This window comes from Danio rerio, chromosome 17, assembly GCF_049306965.1.
Source record: "Danio rerio strain Tuebingen ecotype United States chromosome 17, GRCz12tu, whole genome shotgun sequence".
In the NCBI taxonomy this organism is placed as follows: domain Eukaryota; kingdom Metazoa; phylum Chordata; class Actinopteri; order Cypriniformes; family Danionidae; genus Danio; species Danio rerio.
Window position 1 is genome coordinate 29,734,042 of NC_133192.1, and position 15,458 is coordinate 29,749,499.

Below are 15,458 nucleotides of genomic sequence, written 5' to 3' on the forward strand. Positions count from 1 at the left end.
GACAAATGTTAACAGAACATTTATTAGACACAGAATTAGAAACAGGACAGGAGGTAAAACAACAATAATGGTAAACAAGACAAGGGTAAAAACCAGCAGATCAAACAGGGAATAATGCTTTGTAATACTTTACATTTTTTTCAATTAAACTATATGTTTGTTCTGATAGTGTATAATTTTTTAGTACCAGTTTCTCCAAAAGTTTTTCTTTGTTCACTCAATTTAAGACATATCAGGTCAGTGCAACTGATGTTTTAAAAAATTGAGTACACATCAGCGCCAATGGTGTAGTGGTTTATGCGTCCACATATGGCACTCCAATGTTCACTGTGACCTGAGTTTAATTCCTGCATCGAGAACAATCTTTTTCCTCTCTCCTTTCCCCACGCTTTAATGTCAAGGATTGTGTTTTTTTCATTCACTCAACTTCAGACATTTCAGTGCCGCAGATAAAAAAATGTTCAGTTGGCACAACTTAAAAAGTTTTGTTACAGAGTAGTTCACCTCCCTAGAAAACAAACTATCTTGTTAACCCAATCTAATGTTTTTTTTTTGTATTACTGAAAAATAATTTAAAGTCAGTGCAGCTGATGTTTTAAAAATTTGAGTGAACAAGAAAGAGCAAAAGAAAATAAGGATTATGTTTTTTTTGTTGAACTGAATTACATTTTTTACAGTGCATGATAAATTACATTTTACAAAAATAATAATATATAACTATAAGCGGTGTCAAAATAATTTGTTTCTTTTGTGTACCGCGATGCAGATGGAAACAGTTCGATATTGTTTCAGTAATAGATCTTAACCGGTTATTACGTACTGATGTCATTTATCTGATATGCGCGATTATACATAGAATATGCACATAAAATACTATGGCAAAGGAGTCGAGGGCAAGAAATAAAACGCTACTACACCTAAAAATCAGATAATTGTGCACAATTCACTGCTTGTGAGTTTGCTGGACAGTCTGTTCTTCCCGCATCAATGACCAATCATATGAGTAGAACGCTCTGGTTAATAAAGTATTGCTATTAGTGGATTTGATTTAGAAAATCCACGTATTGGGAGGATTCGGTTCAGAAGCCACTTGTCTGAAAGAGTATGGAATGGGCCAATGAATTGGCAGCATAAGCTTGCGCAGGTGTGCTTCATTGCCAATTAACCCAGCATATAAGCACAGGTGGAGCAAGCAGACGCTATCCTTTTTAAGCTGAAGAGACTTTGCTAACAGCTAAGTGGAACGAGGGTTACTTTAGTAACCAGAGCGTTCCCCTTCGGGTGGGGAACTCCAATGCTATTAGTGGATTTGATTTAGAAAATCCACGTATTGAGAGAACTATGGAAAACGATATAATGACTGCACCTTACCAACGCCTCCGATGAGAGGATAGTCAAGCAAGCGTGACGCACCCACATCATGGGAGGCGTGGTCCTCCAACGTGTCCCTGGCCCTAACTTATCCCTCTTCAACGGAAGTTTTACGGATTTGGGTATATTTTTTGGGAAGTCGCGAGTGTCTAGATAATTCTAGGAAAATATGACTACGTTGGGAAGCGTGCAATCCCGATAGGGAGGACGCTGTGGAGGCCATCTGCAACTCAGTGGGGAGATATGATGGCAAATACATATGAATTAGCCCTAAGGAGGGGAGTACGCATAATAAAAGGTGGTTTGCGGAGAGGGAAGACACGGGTCTTCCTGAGAGGGGGGACTGAACCGTGGCAGAGGAAGCATATGGGATCGCCTAGTGGGGATCTTGCATAGCGGTCACCTATACCCAAAACGCGGGCTGACCAGTGGGCAGACCTACAATGCAGTGGGCCAGCAAGTGACTCCTCCGCTGAGTCAGTGCTGGGGGCCTCGGAGGAATCTGCAGGGCCCACCTGACGGGGAACTTTACTGACAGATAAAAAGGCGCACATATCTCTGTGTTAGGGAAAATGGCGCAACAAGCATGTTTCAACACCTTCACCGAGTTGTTTCCTCAATCACCAAGGGTTACCTAATACCCTTGAGGAAACCGGCTCCACTCGCAGATTGTAAAACCTTGCAAATGTGTTGGGTGTCGCCCAGCCCGCAGCTCTACAGATGTCTGTTAAAGAGGCGCTGTGTGCACGCGCCGAAGAGGATACAATGCTCCGAGTGGAGTGCGCATGCACTCTCGGGGACACTGCTCACCACCGCTCTGATAAGCGAGAGAATGGCATCCACAAACCAGTGGGATAATCTTAGTTTCGATACGGCACTTCCCTGCTGCCGACCACCATAACAGACGAAGAGCTGCTCAGATGATCTAAACTCTGAGTGCAGTCCAGATAATACGCAAGGCGCGAACTGGACAAATAAAGAAAGGGCTGGGTCTGCCTCCTCTGGGGGCAGCGCTTGCAGGCTTACTACTTGGTATAAAACAGAGTGGTAGGAACCTTGGGCACATATTGCGGGTGGGGTCTCAGGACGTGGGAGAAGCCAGCCCAATTACAGGCACGAGTCACTGACCGAAAAATGCCTCCAGGTCCCTGACCCTATTTTGCTGTCGAGCTCTCTCAGACAGTACAGCATCAGCTGAGCGCGCTCTCCGGAGAGGAGCGCTGCCATGGTGACCGAGTCTAGCTCCAGCCCGAGAGAAGAGATCCTCTACACGGGGGCGAGTTTGCTCTTTTTTCGGTTGACCTGAAACCCCAACAGGTGAAAGTGCCGCAGCACTTTGTCTCTGTGCATAATCAATTGCTCCAAGAGTGGGCAAAAATCAGCCAGTTGTCGAGAAAATTGAGTATGCGGATGCCCGCGAGCCGAAGGGGCGCTAAGGCACCCTCCGCGGGCTTGGTGAGGACCCACGGAGACACGGGGAGGACTTTGTATTGCCAAGCTCGACCTTCAAACGCAAACCGCAGAAACTGATGGTGGCGAGGAAGAGTGGAGACATGGAAATACGCGTCCATCAGGTCTAATGCTGCAGACCAACCCAGAGGGTGAACGCACCGGAGGGTGCGCTTCTGCGTGAGCATTCCGAACGGCAGCTTGTGCAGACAGCGGTTCAAAACGCGCAGATCTGGGATTGGCTGTGACCCATCGCTCTTTTGGGCACGATAAAGTGCGGGCTGTGAAACCCACTCTCCATCTCGGCTGGAGGGAGCGGCTTGATTGCATCCTTCGCCAGGAGGACAGCAATCTCCTCTCGCAAGACAGGGGCGGACAGGGGGCTGACCCTGGTGAATACACACCCGTGAACTTGGGTGGCCGTTTCGCGAACTGAATCGCATAGCCGAGTCTGATTGTGCGTATGAGCCACCGCGAAGGGCTGGCCCGTGCTAACCAGGCTGGCAGAGCTCTCGCTAATGGAGTCATCGCTGACGTACCAGCAGTGGGGCAGCGCAAAGTGGGTGTGCTGATCCTCTCACTCCGCACCCAAGCTCCGGAGGGGAGGCTCGAGGGGTGGGAGAAAGGAGACCGTCCTACCAGCGCTCGTGAGCCACTGGCGAAACGCACCGAACCTGCGAGCTAGAGAGCACAGTGTCTCAGACTGGCAGATTTCAGGCTGTCACATCCGGGGAAATTGATGTTTTCATGGCAGTAAAAAGTGCCGTTGGAAATGGGGACCCGCCCTCCAGCGGGGAAAGAGCAAGTACCCTCTTCTCTAGATGACCTGTCCCAGGGACACTTCGCGGTCTGTTGCCGGACTTAGTGGCGTTCTGGGGAGGGGGGGCTGCCTGCTTCCGAGGTGCTCGATGCGCTCGCTTCGCCAGAGGCGTGTGCAGGTGCGGTGCAGCTCTCGTAGGCGGGTGCCTTCGGCGAGGAGCAGATATGGATGGTACGGCAGGCGGAGCGGGCTTACGGACCTGCCGATAGGTGACATCCCCCATCAGACTGCTCTCTCACCGCCTCGAATCCCTAGGTGAATTCACAGACGGTGTCGCCGAACATGCCAGCTTGGGATATGGGGGAGTCAAGAAAGAGGACTTTGTTGACTTCGCGCATATCAACCAAGTTTTAGCCAGGGGTGGCGCTTCTGGACCACTAGTGTGGACATCGTCCTCCCCAACGCACACGCAGCGAACTTAGTGGTCCGCAGAGCAAAGTCGGATGCGGTGCGAAGCTCATAAGCCTGGGTTGGACCCACCCTCGTGCAGCTCGGCCAGCGCCTGCGCTTGGTAGCGCTGGTAGGTGGCTATCGCATGTAGGGCGGAAGCAGCCTGGCCCGCAGCCTTGTAAGCTCTAGCTCCGAGGGAGGCTGATAACTTACAGGCTTTGGATGGGAGATGAGGCAGACCCCGCCAAGAAGAGGCGCCACGCGGACAAAGATTGAGGAATCAACCTGAGGAATCACCACATACCCCCTGGCCGCTCCACCATCAAGAGTGATGAGGGCGGAAGGACACGCAACACGAGCAGAAAAAAGTTCCCTTCAAGACTGCGTGAGCCTACTGTGCACCTCTGGGAAGAAGGGGACAAGAGGCTTTGAAGGCTTTGCCCTTTGGTCCTCTACGTAGCACCCATCTAGTCGGTCCAGCCGCGGAACTGGGGGATAAACCATCTCCAACCCACGGCCGAAGCAGCCCGGGAAAGCACGGCTAACATGTCCGTTTCAGGATCCGTTTTGACAGTGCTCACCTGCCCGGAGGGGGCGAGCGGGTCTGGATCATCATCGGACAATGAAAGCCCACCCTCCGATGCCGCGGTGGACGTCTGGTCTCCGGTGTCATCGAGCGTAAGGGCTACCATCTGTTAGACGGATCGCTTCCCCCGCCCGAAGCTTGGATGGATCGCTTGGAGGAGCGGGAGGTCCGCGGGGCCGTGGGCGACGGATTATCTCTCGCTGAAACCCTCAGATCTTCCCAAGTGCCCGCTGCAGAGCAGGGGACAACTGGGGTGGTTTGCCCTCTTGCAAAGGCTAGCCGCGATCTTTACTGCGCAACAGTCATGCCATCGCAATGACGACATGAACTGCCTGCGAGCAGCGCATTAAGATGCTAGACCCCCCAGGCATGCAACGCAGTGCCCGTGCCCATCATCCGAGGACAGGAAACCACCGCATCCAGAAACACACACTCGGAGTGCCATCCTGAAAAGGACGTGCTGCACGACTGTGTTGCTCTCTTTGTGAAGTTGCAACTTTATATCCACCGCTCTAGAGGACCAGACCCAAAGAACGCCAGGCAAGGGAGAAACCCAGCTTGACCGTCTGCTGCTGCGTGTACACACTCTGGACCGGGAGAATGCTCTCGTTCGCTCGGAATCGCTGGATCACAGCAGGTGGAACCTCTCATCGACTCGATCAGAAAGTCTCTGAAGCGAAAAGGATAGCGTCTGCTTGCTCCACCTGTGCTTATATGCTGGGTTAATTGGCAATGAAGCACACCTGCGCACGCTTACGCTGCCAATTCATTGGCATTCATTGGCCCGTTCCATACTCTTTCAGACAAGTGGCTTCTGAACCGAATCCTCCCAATACGTGGATTTTCTAAATCAAATTCACTAATAGCATTGGAGTTCCCCACCCGAAGGGGAACTCACTTGATAGCGCTTAAAGCAGGGGTCACCAATCTCGGTCCTGGAGGGCTGGTGTCCCTGCAGGGTTTAGCTCCAACTTGCCTCAACACATTTGCCTGGATGCTTCAAGTATACCAAGTAAGATCTTGATTGGCTTGTTTAGGTATGTTTGATTAGGGTTGGAGCAAAAATTTGCTGGACACCGGCCCTCCAGGAACAAGTTTTGTGACCACTGGCTTAAAGCAAGCGGGATAAAATTGACATAAGTTTATTTGCTATAAATGCTCATGTTGTCTTCTGTGCATGCATTGGAGTTTTGTCTAAAACATTCAAAAAGATTGTTTTCTTTGAACAGGTAAAAATTAAAGGTACAACTTCATATATCTGACTGCTTTTATTAAAGAACAAAATTGTATTACAAATAATATATAAATAAATCTATTTATTTTAATAAAAATTTTTGTTGTGTTGTGAAGAAAAAATCTAGTTATGGATGGAACGCATCGTTAGTGCACTGTGATGTACCAAGGTATCAAATTGAACCTAATTGATGGCATGATAATCGTAACTGAACCGTGAGACCAGTGTAGGTTCACACCCCTAGTTACAAAGCATGCCCACATAGTGTCCATTCTTTTGCATATGAACCATAGTATCTTATCACAAAGTCTTACATTGAATTCTTTCTGCAAATTTGAAAAATTATTGTACACTCAAGGTCAAATGCCACAAAATCTAGCCAATTCTCAGCTGAACTCTCTCCTTTCTAATCTGCTCCCTTGATTCCTCTCTCATCGCTTTCTTCTCTTTCAACTTCCACTCATTTCTCAGACTTTGGAAGGGCATTTTGTTGTTTGCCACTTTCCTGGAAGGTGATGCCAATGCAACTCTGCACAGCTGTGGTTTGCTAATCCTCACAGTGGGGCATGATGGGATAGCCACCACGAAGGCGCATCCAACACATGCTTATAAAACAGCAGGAATATTTTGCAGTATATCTTATATTCTAACTTGATGTTAGAATCATTCATTAGAGGGGAAAAATGCAGAATGGCTTTAAATGAATTCCCTTACAGTCCAAATTCTTTGTCTGTGCATCTTTCTGTACATTGTAGATATTCACTTACTCCTCTGTTTTTTATTTATTGTTTTTTTTAAACCCCTGGGACTTGGGGATGTGCCTTTAAGTGTGTTTCCCTCTTTCATGTCATCTAGGTTTGTTCTCATGGGGAAAGAGTTGCATCAGTAGTCACACAATCCCACTGAACTGCACAGTCACAAGATAACAAGCACTGCCCTCGGAGAGCTTCAGGGAAAGGTTAGTGATGCTACTGGATATGATATACTGGATATGATATACTCAGTTTAATAGAGTATTGTGGGGCAAAAATAGTAGTTCCTGATGCTCATATGGCAGAAAAACAGTACCCTCAGTGATAAGGTCTTCTTTTTAAAATGGAAGATGGTATAGCCTATAAGCAAGTCTTGAGGAATTTCAACACCACTTGACATCCTTGACAATCATGCATTTTTTATGGAAACAAACAACTTGACATTTTGTACAAGGTTGGAGTAACATGAGGGTTTTCATAATAAATTCTTAATAGTATTAATATGAGTTAATATTTAATACAATTTTGTCAGTTTTGCCAACATAAAATATTACATAAAGATACAGCAGCACGTTTCAGATCAACACACAGCACTGTTTTCAATGATATGTGTTTTGAACAATTTGAACATTTGAACAATTCCCACTTTAATCTGCCATTCCGGCAAAAAATAATATATAATAGGGGCACTTTCAAAATGTGCACATTTTTTAATTAAATGAATATATGTTGTGGAGGCACAGTGGCTCGGGGGTTAGCACGTTCACTTCACAGCAAGAAGGTTGTTGGTTTGAGTCCCAGCTAAGCCATTTAGCATTTCTTTTTGAAGTTTGCATGTTCTCCCCGTGTTCTTGTGGGTTTCCTCCAGGTCCTCCGGTTTCCCCCCAGTCCAAAGCAAGATTATAATAGTTTTGAATTTTTCATTAGTTTTAGTTTTTATTTCGTTTTGACTTTTTGTTTTCAAATTCGGTTGGTTTAAAGTAGTTATTAGAGGTAGATTTATTAGTTTTTATTAGTTTTTGTATCTTGAAATTGCTTAGTTTTAGTTTAGTAAATTAAGATATTTGTTAGGTACATGATAAAAAGTTATCAAAATAAATATTTTATTATAAAACCTCAACCAAAGTTAGGCTAATTTTTTTTTTTGACAAAAGCCCAGCAAGAAAGTCGCTGATTTGGCCCTTGGCTGTGTCAGTTGGCATTATTGTGTGAAGTTTGCATGTTCTGCCCATGTTTTCGGTGGCTTTCTTCTGGGTGCTTTAGTTTCCCTCACAAGTCCAAAGACATGCGGTACAGGTGAATTGGGTAGGCTAAATTGTCTGTGGTGTATGGGTGTGAATGGTAGTGTATGGATGTTTCCGAGTCATGGGTTGCAGCTGGAAGGGTATCAGCTGCGTAAAACGTGCCTTATAAGTTGGTGGTTTATTCTGCTGTGGCGACCCCAGATCAATAAAGGGACTAAGCCAAAAAGAAAATGAATTAATTAACACTATCATCTACCACTACCGTCTACCCATCCTCAAATTCAAATACAACAGTCCACAAGAAGCAGCCATCAGTACAATATGTGTGCACGGCTGCTTCTGAGGTTAAAACACAGTAGTGATGGGAATCTTGGATCTTTAACCGGATCTTTCATGTTCGGTTAACCATATGCTGAATCACACATGCGCAGTATTATCGGTTCACAGCTTCTCAAATCTGATCTCAGTGTACTGTTCTAATAACTGAATAACTCTGTATATATTGGTTTATTTCGAGTCAAAGAGGCTATCAGGCTTGTAAAATAAGTTGTTTGTGGATAAGTGCTTAACGCTACTGGAGATGCGAATTGTTTCAAATGATTCAGTTCAATTTCAGTTCAACCAGTTCACTTAAAAGATCCAATAAAAAAAAAAAAAATCGCGATCTCAATCACAAATACAGAAATAAAACCCATTATTGGGCACAAATGTGTTAAATGAAGTGTCTGCTTGTGTCATATTTAATGTTGTCACCATGCTGCTGTCATTTCCAGCCTTTGTTTTTGTCATGGGAGCAACAGCAAAGATGACTGGAGAAGGAACGGCTTGATCTGTCCAAAGGCATCAGGATTACATACTCTGAGATTTTTAAAAACTAATTTTTAATTATGAGAGTGTATGTGTGTTTCCCAGTACTGGGTTACGGCTGGAAGGGCATCTGCTGCATAAAACATATGCTGAAATAGTTGGTGGTTCATTCCACTGTGGCCACCCCTGATAAATAAGGGACTAAGTTGAAGAAACATAAATGAATGAATGAAAATATATGCTGCCTTTGTTCAAAAACTTTACTTTCCCACTGGCTCCAATGAACTGAAGCCTTTAAGCATTCCAAACCGATAGTGAAAAGTGGTCCACACAAACATTTTCTTACAAGAGAATCAACTTATAGCAAAGTGTATGTGTTGCTTAAATAACTCTGTGCATGCATGTTGTACTAAACTGCCAATAGGATCTCTAATAGGCATATAGACATAGTCAATACTATTGCACCACTGCAGTCTGTCTATCTACAACAACAACAAAAACACTAAAGATAAACCTGCTGCATTTGTTTTTCTTCAAACAAGTCAGATTTTATATGCCACTAGCTCTCTTTAACATTTATCATATCTGACACAGCAGCAGTGAAAACCAGCATCGAGAGGTCTACAAACAGTAGGACCCCAAGGGGCTACCCATGTGCATATGTGTATGTGTGTGTGTGTACACTATTTTCTGTATCAATTTTCCACTACTTTTCTTTTTTCCATTAAATAAACCCCCCAAAGGTGGTAGAAGAGAATCTATCCTCTGGTGATTTCTGAAGTCATGCTTGACTGAAGAGATATAAATGTGAAATGTTTCCATCACACACACACACACACACACACACACACACACACACACACACACACACACACACACACACACACACACACACACACACACAAACACAGGCAATTCCAGATCTCAGCAAGCACATTAATATGAAAGGAACTCAACTCTGTGAAGGTCCTCCTTGCTTCTCAGGTCTCAGCGAGGGCCATGTGTTAGGGGATAAGGTGTCAGTTTGAGAACTAGTTAATGTGGAGAGAGGGAAATTAGAGGTGCTGATGCGAGCGAGAAGTGGCTTGGCTCTCCAGGGTCTCCTGCCTGCAGACCAGCAGTCGATTCAGAGCCGCATTAGAGATGCTCTTTTCAAGTCTTTTTTTTCTGCAAGACTTCAGAGCCAAGTTTACAATGGAAACTCGTTTCATTTCAGTTGAGCTCATGGGATGAAACTTGAACAAGAGACCATATAGACACCTTTGTGGCTTTTACACACAATTAAATTTCAATTGGAGTTGATTGCATTCATCTTCAAACAAAAGGACAATTATGGTTCTTTACAAAGGCACTAGACAATCATGTCTAAGTAGCACATCACTCTCAATGTTAAATGAAAAAAGACTGCTGGATTTATGCATACTGCTCTGTACATGTTTGATTCTGCTTCAGTACCATTTATCATATGTTGGAAAAGTGTGAGCATATGAGTTAGATGTATGACATCTATTCTGTAAAAATGAAATTGCAATTCATCATATACCGGGTTGTTTGGGTCATGCTACTGAAGGGATATTCACTCTAACTGATTTTCACCAGCAAAGCGGCCAGATGTCATTCATTTTTAATGAGCTGCTGATTTTTGTAGGCGATTAAACTCATCTGTATGCAAATAAGAAGCAATACAATGTGCCAACCACCAATGAATGTGAAAAAAGTGATCCATTGCATGATACGTGAAAACTGCATTATGAATACATTATGGAGATGCAGTAGTAAAAAAGGGAATTTAACAGTTTGCTGATTCTGCGGTTATTTCGCATAGTGGACTTCATTCGATGGCCATGAACAATGCATACTTTAACTTCCCTGCAAACACTATAGTTTGTTTGATTTTCAACATGTGAAGAAGATACTGCTTTCTATGCTGTAGGAGGACCCAAACTGAAATGGTAAAAACCAATTGCTTTGCTAGTGTTCAAATCACTGTGTTTGCAAATGCTAAGAAAACTTTTGTAATTAAAATATAAGGGGTTTGGGAGTAACGTTTTCATGGGTTCTAGAACTGTCAGGGGAAATAGCCCCTTTTTGGCATGTTTGCACTGCAGGAACAGGGAGTGATTTTAATTTACAAGAAAGAAGTTCACTTAGTGGCAGACCTGTGTATTCTGCTGCTGTGACTCATCTGCTTCAAGGATGGATGTGTTGTGTTGTGTGTTCAGAAATGCTTTTTTGCAGACCTTGGTTTGTGTATAATAAAAAGTTATTTGAGCTACTGTTGCCTTCCCCTCTGACCTTTGGCATCATCAAGGCCTTTTCACCACATAATTGCCATTTACTGCATATTCTGTAACCCCAAGAAAAGGGTGTGCTTGAAAACACCAGTTGATCAGCAGTTTCTGAAATATTCAGACCTATTTGACACAAACAATCCTGCCATGATCAAAGTCACTTAAATCCCCTTTCTTTCCCATTCTGGTGCTCAGCAGATCCTCTTGATCACCAACACACCAAAATGCATTGAGTTGCTGCCTGTCATTGGCTGTTTAGATATTTGTGTTAACAAGCAAATGACCTTAAGCAAGTGATCAGTAAGCTATACATTTATATAAATGCAGGAGCAAGAATGCATCATGTTGTCTTGAACTTTTCAACAATTACTTTTTCACTGTGGCTTCATGAACTAAATTATCAAACAGCATTTTTATGAGCTTATACTCCAGGTACTGTAAATAATATCTGACTACACAATACAAACCATTGCATCACAGGAACATTACAACAAAGGAAAGGTAGGTGGATGTTTAGCAGGTTACACAATAGTGCAAATAAACAGGATAAATAATTAATTTGTGCACATTAAAAATACACTGTTTCATAAGTTGCCAAAAGGCTATTACATTTGCTTTAAGGCAAGGGTTGTGTAGATACTTTCAAATAATTATTCAGTTGGCCTTGAAGTATGGATTGCTAGTAGCCACAAAGGATTGTAGTTGCTAAATCATTTTTTGACATACTGTATAGATCAGTGCTACTCAGAGAGTTTTGCTTTAGTCAAACACAACTGAACAAGCTAAACATAATGCTTTTTTCAGCTGCAAGGAATATTGTACTGTCAGAAAAAAAAGATTTTATCCAATATAACTAAAATGAAAAGACTGAGTAATCAGTTGAATCTATACATTAATTGGGAGAAATAGATTAAGGCCAGGTAGACTGGGAAAACCGAGAAAACCATTAAGGTTTATCTGATTCAGCCTGTTAATGAAATGAAGAACTTGTTCCATGTGTATATTTAATCTTAAGCTTTAAGTTTAATCTTAAAGTTTAAAGTTTGTTCATACTGGAAGAAATGCATACATTCCAATGTACCAGATAAACTCACTTGCCACTTTATTTGGTATACCTTACTAGTACTGGGTTGGACCCCCTTTTGCCTTCAGAACTTGCCCTAATCCTTTGTGGCATAGATTTAACAAGGTACCAGAAATATTCCTCAGATTGTTGTCCATATTGACATGAAAGCATCACGGAGTTGCTGCAGATTTGCTGGCTTGACATCCATGATGCTAATCTCCCATTTCACCACATCTCAAAGGTGCTTTATTGAATTTAGATCTGGTGACTGTGGAGACCATTTGAGTACAGTGAACTTATTGTCATGTTCAGGAAACTAGTCTTGAGATGATTCGCTCTTTATGACATGGCGCATTATCCTGCTGGAAGTAGCTATCAGAATGGTAATCTGTGGTCATAAAGGGATAGATATGGTCAGCAACAATTCTCAGGTAGGCTGTGGCGTTGACGTGAAGCTCAATTGGTTCTGGTCATGTTGTTGATGCCAAATTCTGACCCTACCATTTGAATGTCACAGCAGAAATCAACATTCATCAGAAAAGGCAACGTTTTTCCAATCTTGTATTGTCCAATTTTGGTGAGTTTGTGTAAATTGTAGGCTCAGTTTCCTGTACTTAGCTGAAAGGAGTGGCACCTGGTGTGGTCTTCTTTTGCTGCTGTAGCCTATTTACCTTAAGCTTTGGCATTCTGTGCGTTCAGAGATGCTCTTCTGCAAATCTTAGTTTTAACGAGTGGTTATTTGAGTTACTGTTTCCTTTTTATCAGCTCGGAGTCAGGCCTATTCATCCTGATACCTCTGTCGTCAACAAGACATTTGCAATCACAGAATTGCTGTTCACTGGATGTTTTCTCTTTTTCAGACCATTCTCTGTAAACCCTAGAGATGGCTGTGAATGAAAATCCCAGTAGATCAGCAGTCTCTGAAATACTCAGGCTAGCCTGTCTGGCACCAGCAACCATGACATGTCTAAAGTCACTTAAGTCCCCTTTCTTCCTCATTCTGATGATCAGTTTGTAGCAATAGACCATCTTGACCATTTCTTCATGCCAAAATGCATTGGGATTGTGCCATGTGATTGGCTGATTAGAAATTTGCGTTCATAAGCAATTGGACAGGTTTACTTATTAAAGTGGCCGGTGGATGTATATACTGATATTTTTCTAAATTCTAGTTACCTTATCTGAGATTCTTATTGGTTTTTAATGGAACACATAATTATGAATAAATTAATAAAATATCAACTCATTGAAATTTCGTTGCTGTTTTTCACATATTTTGAATTACTGAATACTAAGGCATTTGTGAAAAAAATACTCAGTTGTTTACCAAAGATTTCTAAAAAGCTGTCAGTGTGCTTTAACTGCTACATCATGATTTTTAATCTCATCATTTTCACTCAGTAAAGCCCTAGATGTATGAATAAACACTTAATTATCACATTGGTTCATTACATAAACATATGGTGAATTAGGGTAATCAGAGGCACCTAAGATCTGTTCACATTAGATTGCATTACTCTGATATGCATCTTGTTAAATGACTGGATAGCAGTAGGGAATATCACACATAGAGAGAATGTTGTTTTTGGAAATCTCACCCTTCTCTGTGGGTGGTTTGTCACATTAATGGATTAAGAATGGAAGTGGGGTAGTAGACTAAACAATATTTATTTCTTATTGCCTGTTACAGTACTAGCGCACACCCACTTTTGGCAGCAAACCAATGGGAAGCCAAAATAATAAAATAGAGATTCATGCCATCCCTGTGAGATCTGGTCTTTGCAATTAGTGGTGGCCTCTGTTCAATAGATGAGGATTAGACTTGAGTCTTCACTCAGCACCAAGAGATTTTCATTTAATTCCACAGAGCTGTGTGTTTACACTAATTATCCTCCCTATTGCTCATTGTGCAATCAATTGGTGGAAAGATTTTTCAAGAGCATTTTTGACACCACTCTGGGGAAAGGGGGGCAAGTTGTGCCAGGCTTTACTTGGGATGCTCTTTAGGCAAGTGGGTAAAACAACCTTTATCATTATAAACAGTTTATTCCGTCCTTAATTTTGTACTCTTAATAATAATTTGAATAATGTTGTGACTTTGTCCTCAGAAAGTCAGATATTCTGCTTTGAAAACATGCGTATATGCTGGAACATCTGTCTTTGTTAACCGCGCAATGCCAATTTAGCCAATTATATTTGAGCACCCCGGGTTGCATTTGTGAAAAACAGCAAATTTCTTTCATTCAGTCAGAAAGGCTCTCAAAGTATGCGTTTTTGACCAAAATGCGACCACCGGTGGACAGTAGCAGCCTCAAAAATGGGACACAGCTTCAGAGTTCAACATGAGGTGGTTATTAATTAGCAAATAAATCAAATGTAACGAATGCAAACATTAGGTTACATTGTTACAATTGTTTGTTACATTAGGTTACATTGATACATTGTTTGTATTCGTTACATTATGCATTCGTAACAATTTGTAACCCGTTTCCTAACAATACGCTATGTGATGAGATTTGCAGTGATGAGCAATTTGGCTGTTTGCACCAGACAAAGCACAACAGAAATTTAATTACTGTTGTTCAGAAGCACAGAATAGTGCACTCACTGCACTACAATAAAATGGTAAGGTTTATAATCTAATTAATACATTAATATCGCATACTGTTGAATGAACATGACTTAAATCAGTCATAGGCTTGATAATCAGGTGCACACTCCTGTTGGTGTTATCAATCTGGCAACCTGAGCTTGCGTGTGTTTTGAACAAGGCCTGCAATACCTAGTTCAACTACTAAATGTCAAGCTTACATACTGCACCTTTAAAGTTGTTTGTTTTTCTGAACCATTTTCATTAAAACCACACACAAAAAAACATTTTTAAAAATAATATATGTAGATGGTACAATGGACAAAGTTAATTAGACATTTTTATAAAAACAAGAAACCTTATGTAAAACTGTCAATTAAATGTACAAAAAAAATTGAAACAAAATGTACATGGTTTTACATCGATCCATAAATCATAACTCTTATATTGATATTCAGAAGAGTTTAATCTGATAAATGTGGAATGTTCTTATTGTTGTTTTTCCCTTTAAAAACATTAAACTCCTAGTTCATAGTGAACAAAGGACAGTTTACAAAAGATCTAAGCCAACTAAAGCATTGTAATTCCACATTCCATCCATCAAGGTGGCAGAGAAATATGAGATGTTGCTCCCTTCTTGCAATTTCCCAGGCTAGCGATGCTTCTTCAGTACAGAACTTCATGGGGAAAATCCTTAATGATTTGCTTTTGAAAGGCATATTTGTCCCTGCCAGCACTGCCTCAGATTCATAAAAAAATCTGGCACTTGGTCGCCCTCAAGTTTCTCAATGAGACTCCGTAATTCCCACATTTGGATGCAGAGCTCACTATCACTGACACACTTTACCCCTCAGCTAA

At 42.3% G+C, this 15,458-nt stretch overlaps 1 protein-coding gene across 6 annotated transcripts in view; it reads left to right on the forward strand.

The window, feature by feature from the left end:
* Positions 1 to 15,458, forward strand: part of mdga2a (MAM domain containing glycosylphosphatidylinositol anchor 2a) — a 349,723-nt gene that overhangs the window by 34,372 nt on the left and 299,893 nt on the right. For 5 of the 6 annotated variants that reach the window (XM_073928613.1, XM_073928617.1, XM_073928614.1 and 2 more), the window contains one exon: positions 6,706 to 6,808. The exons of the other annotated variant lie outside the window; for it this stretch is intronic. The gene's annotated coding sequence lies outside the window, so the exon portion shown is untranslated. The remainder of the gene's footprint in view (positions 1 to 6,705; positions 6,809 to 15,458) is intronic. 6 annotated transcript variants of the gene reach the window in all.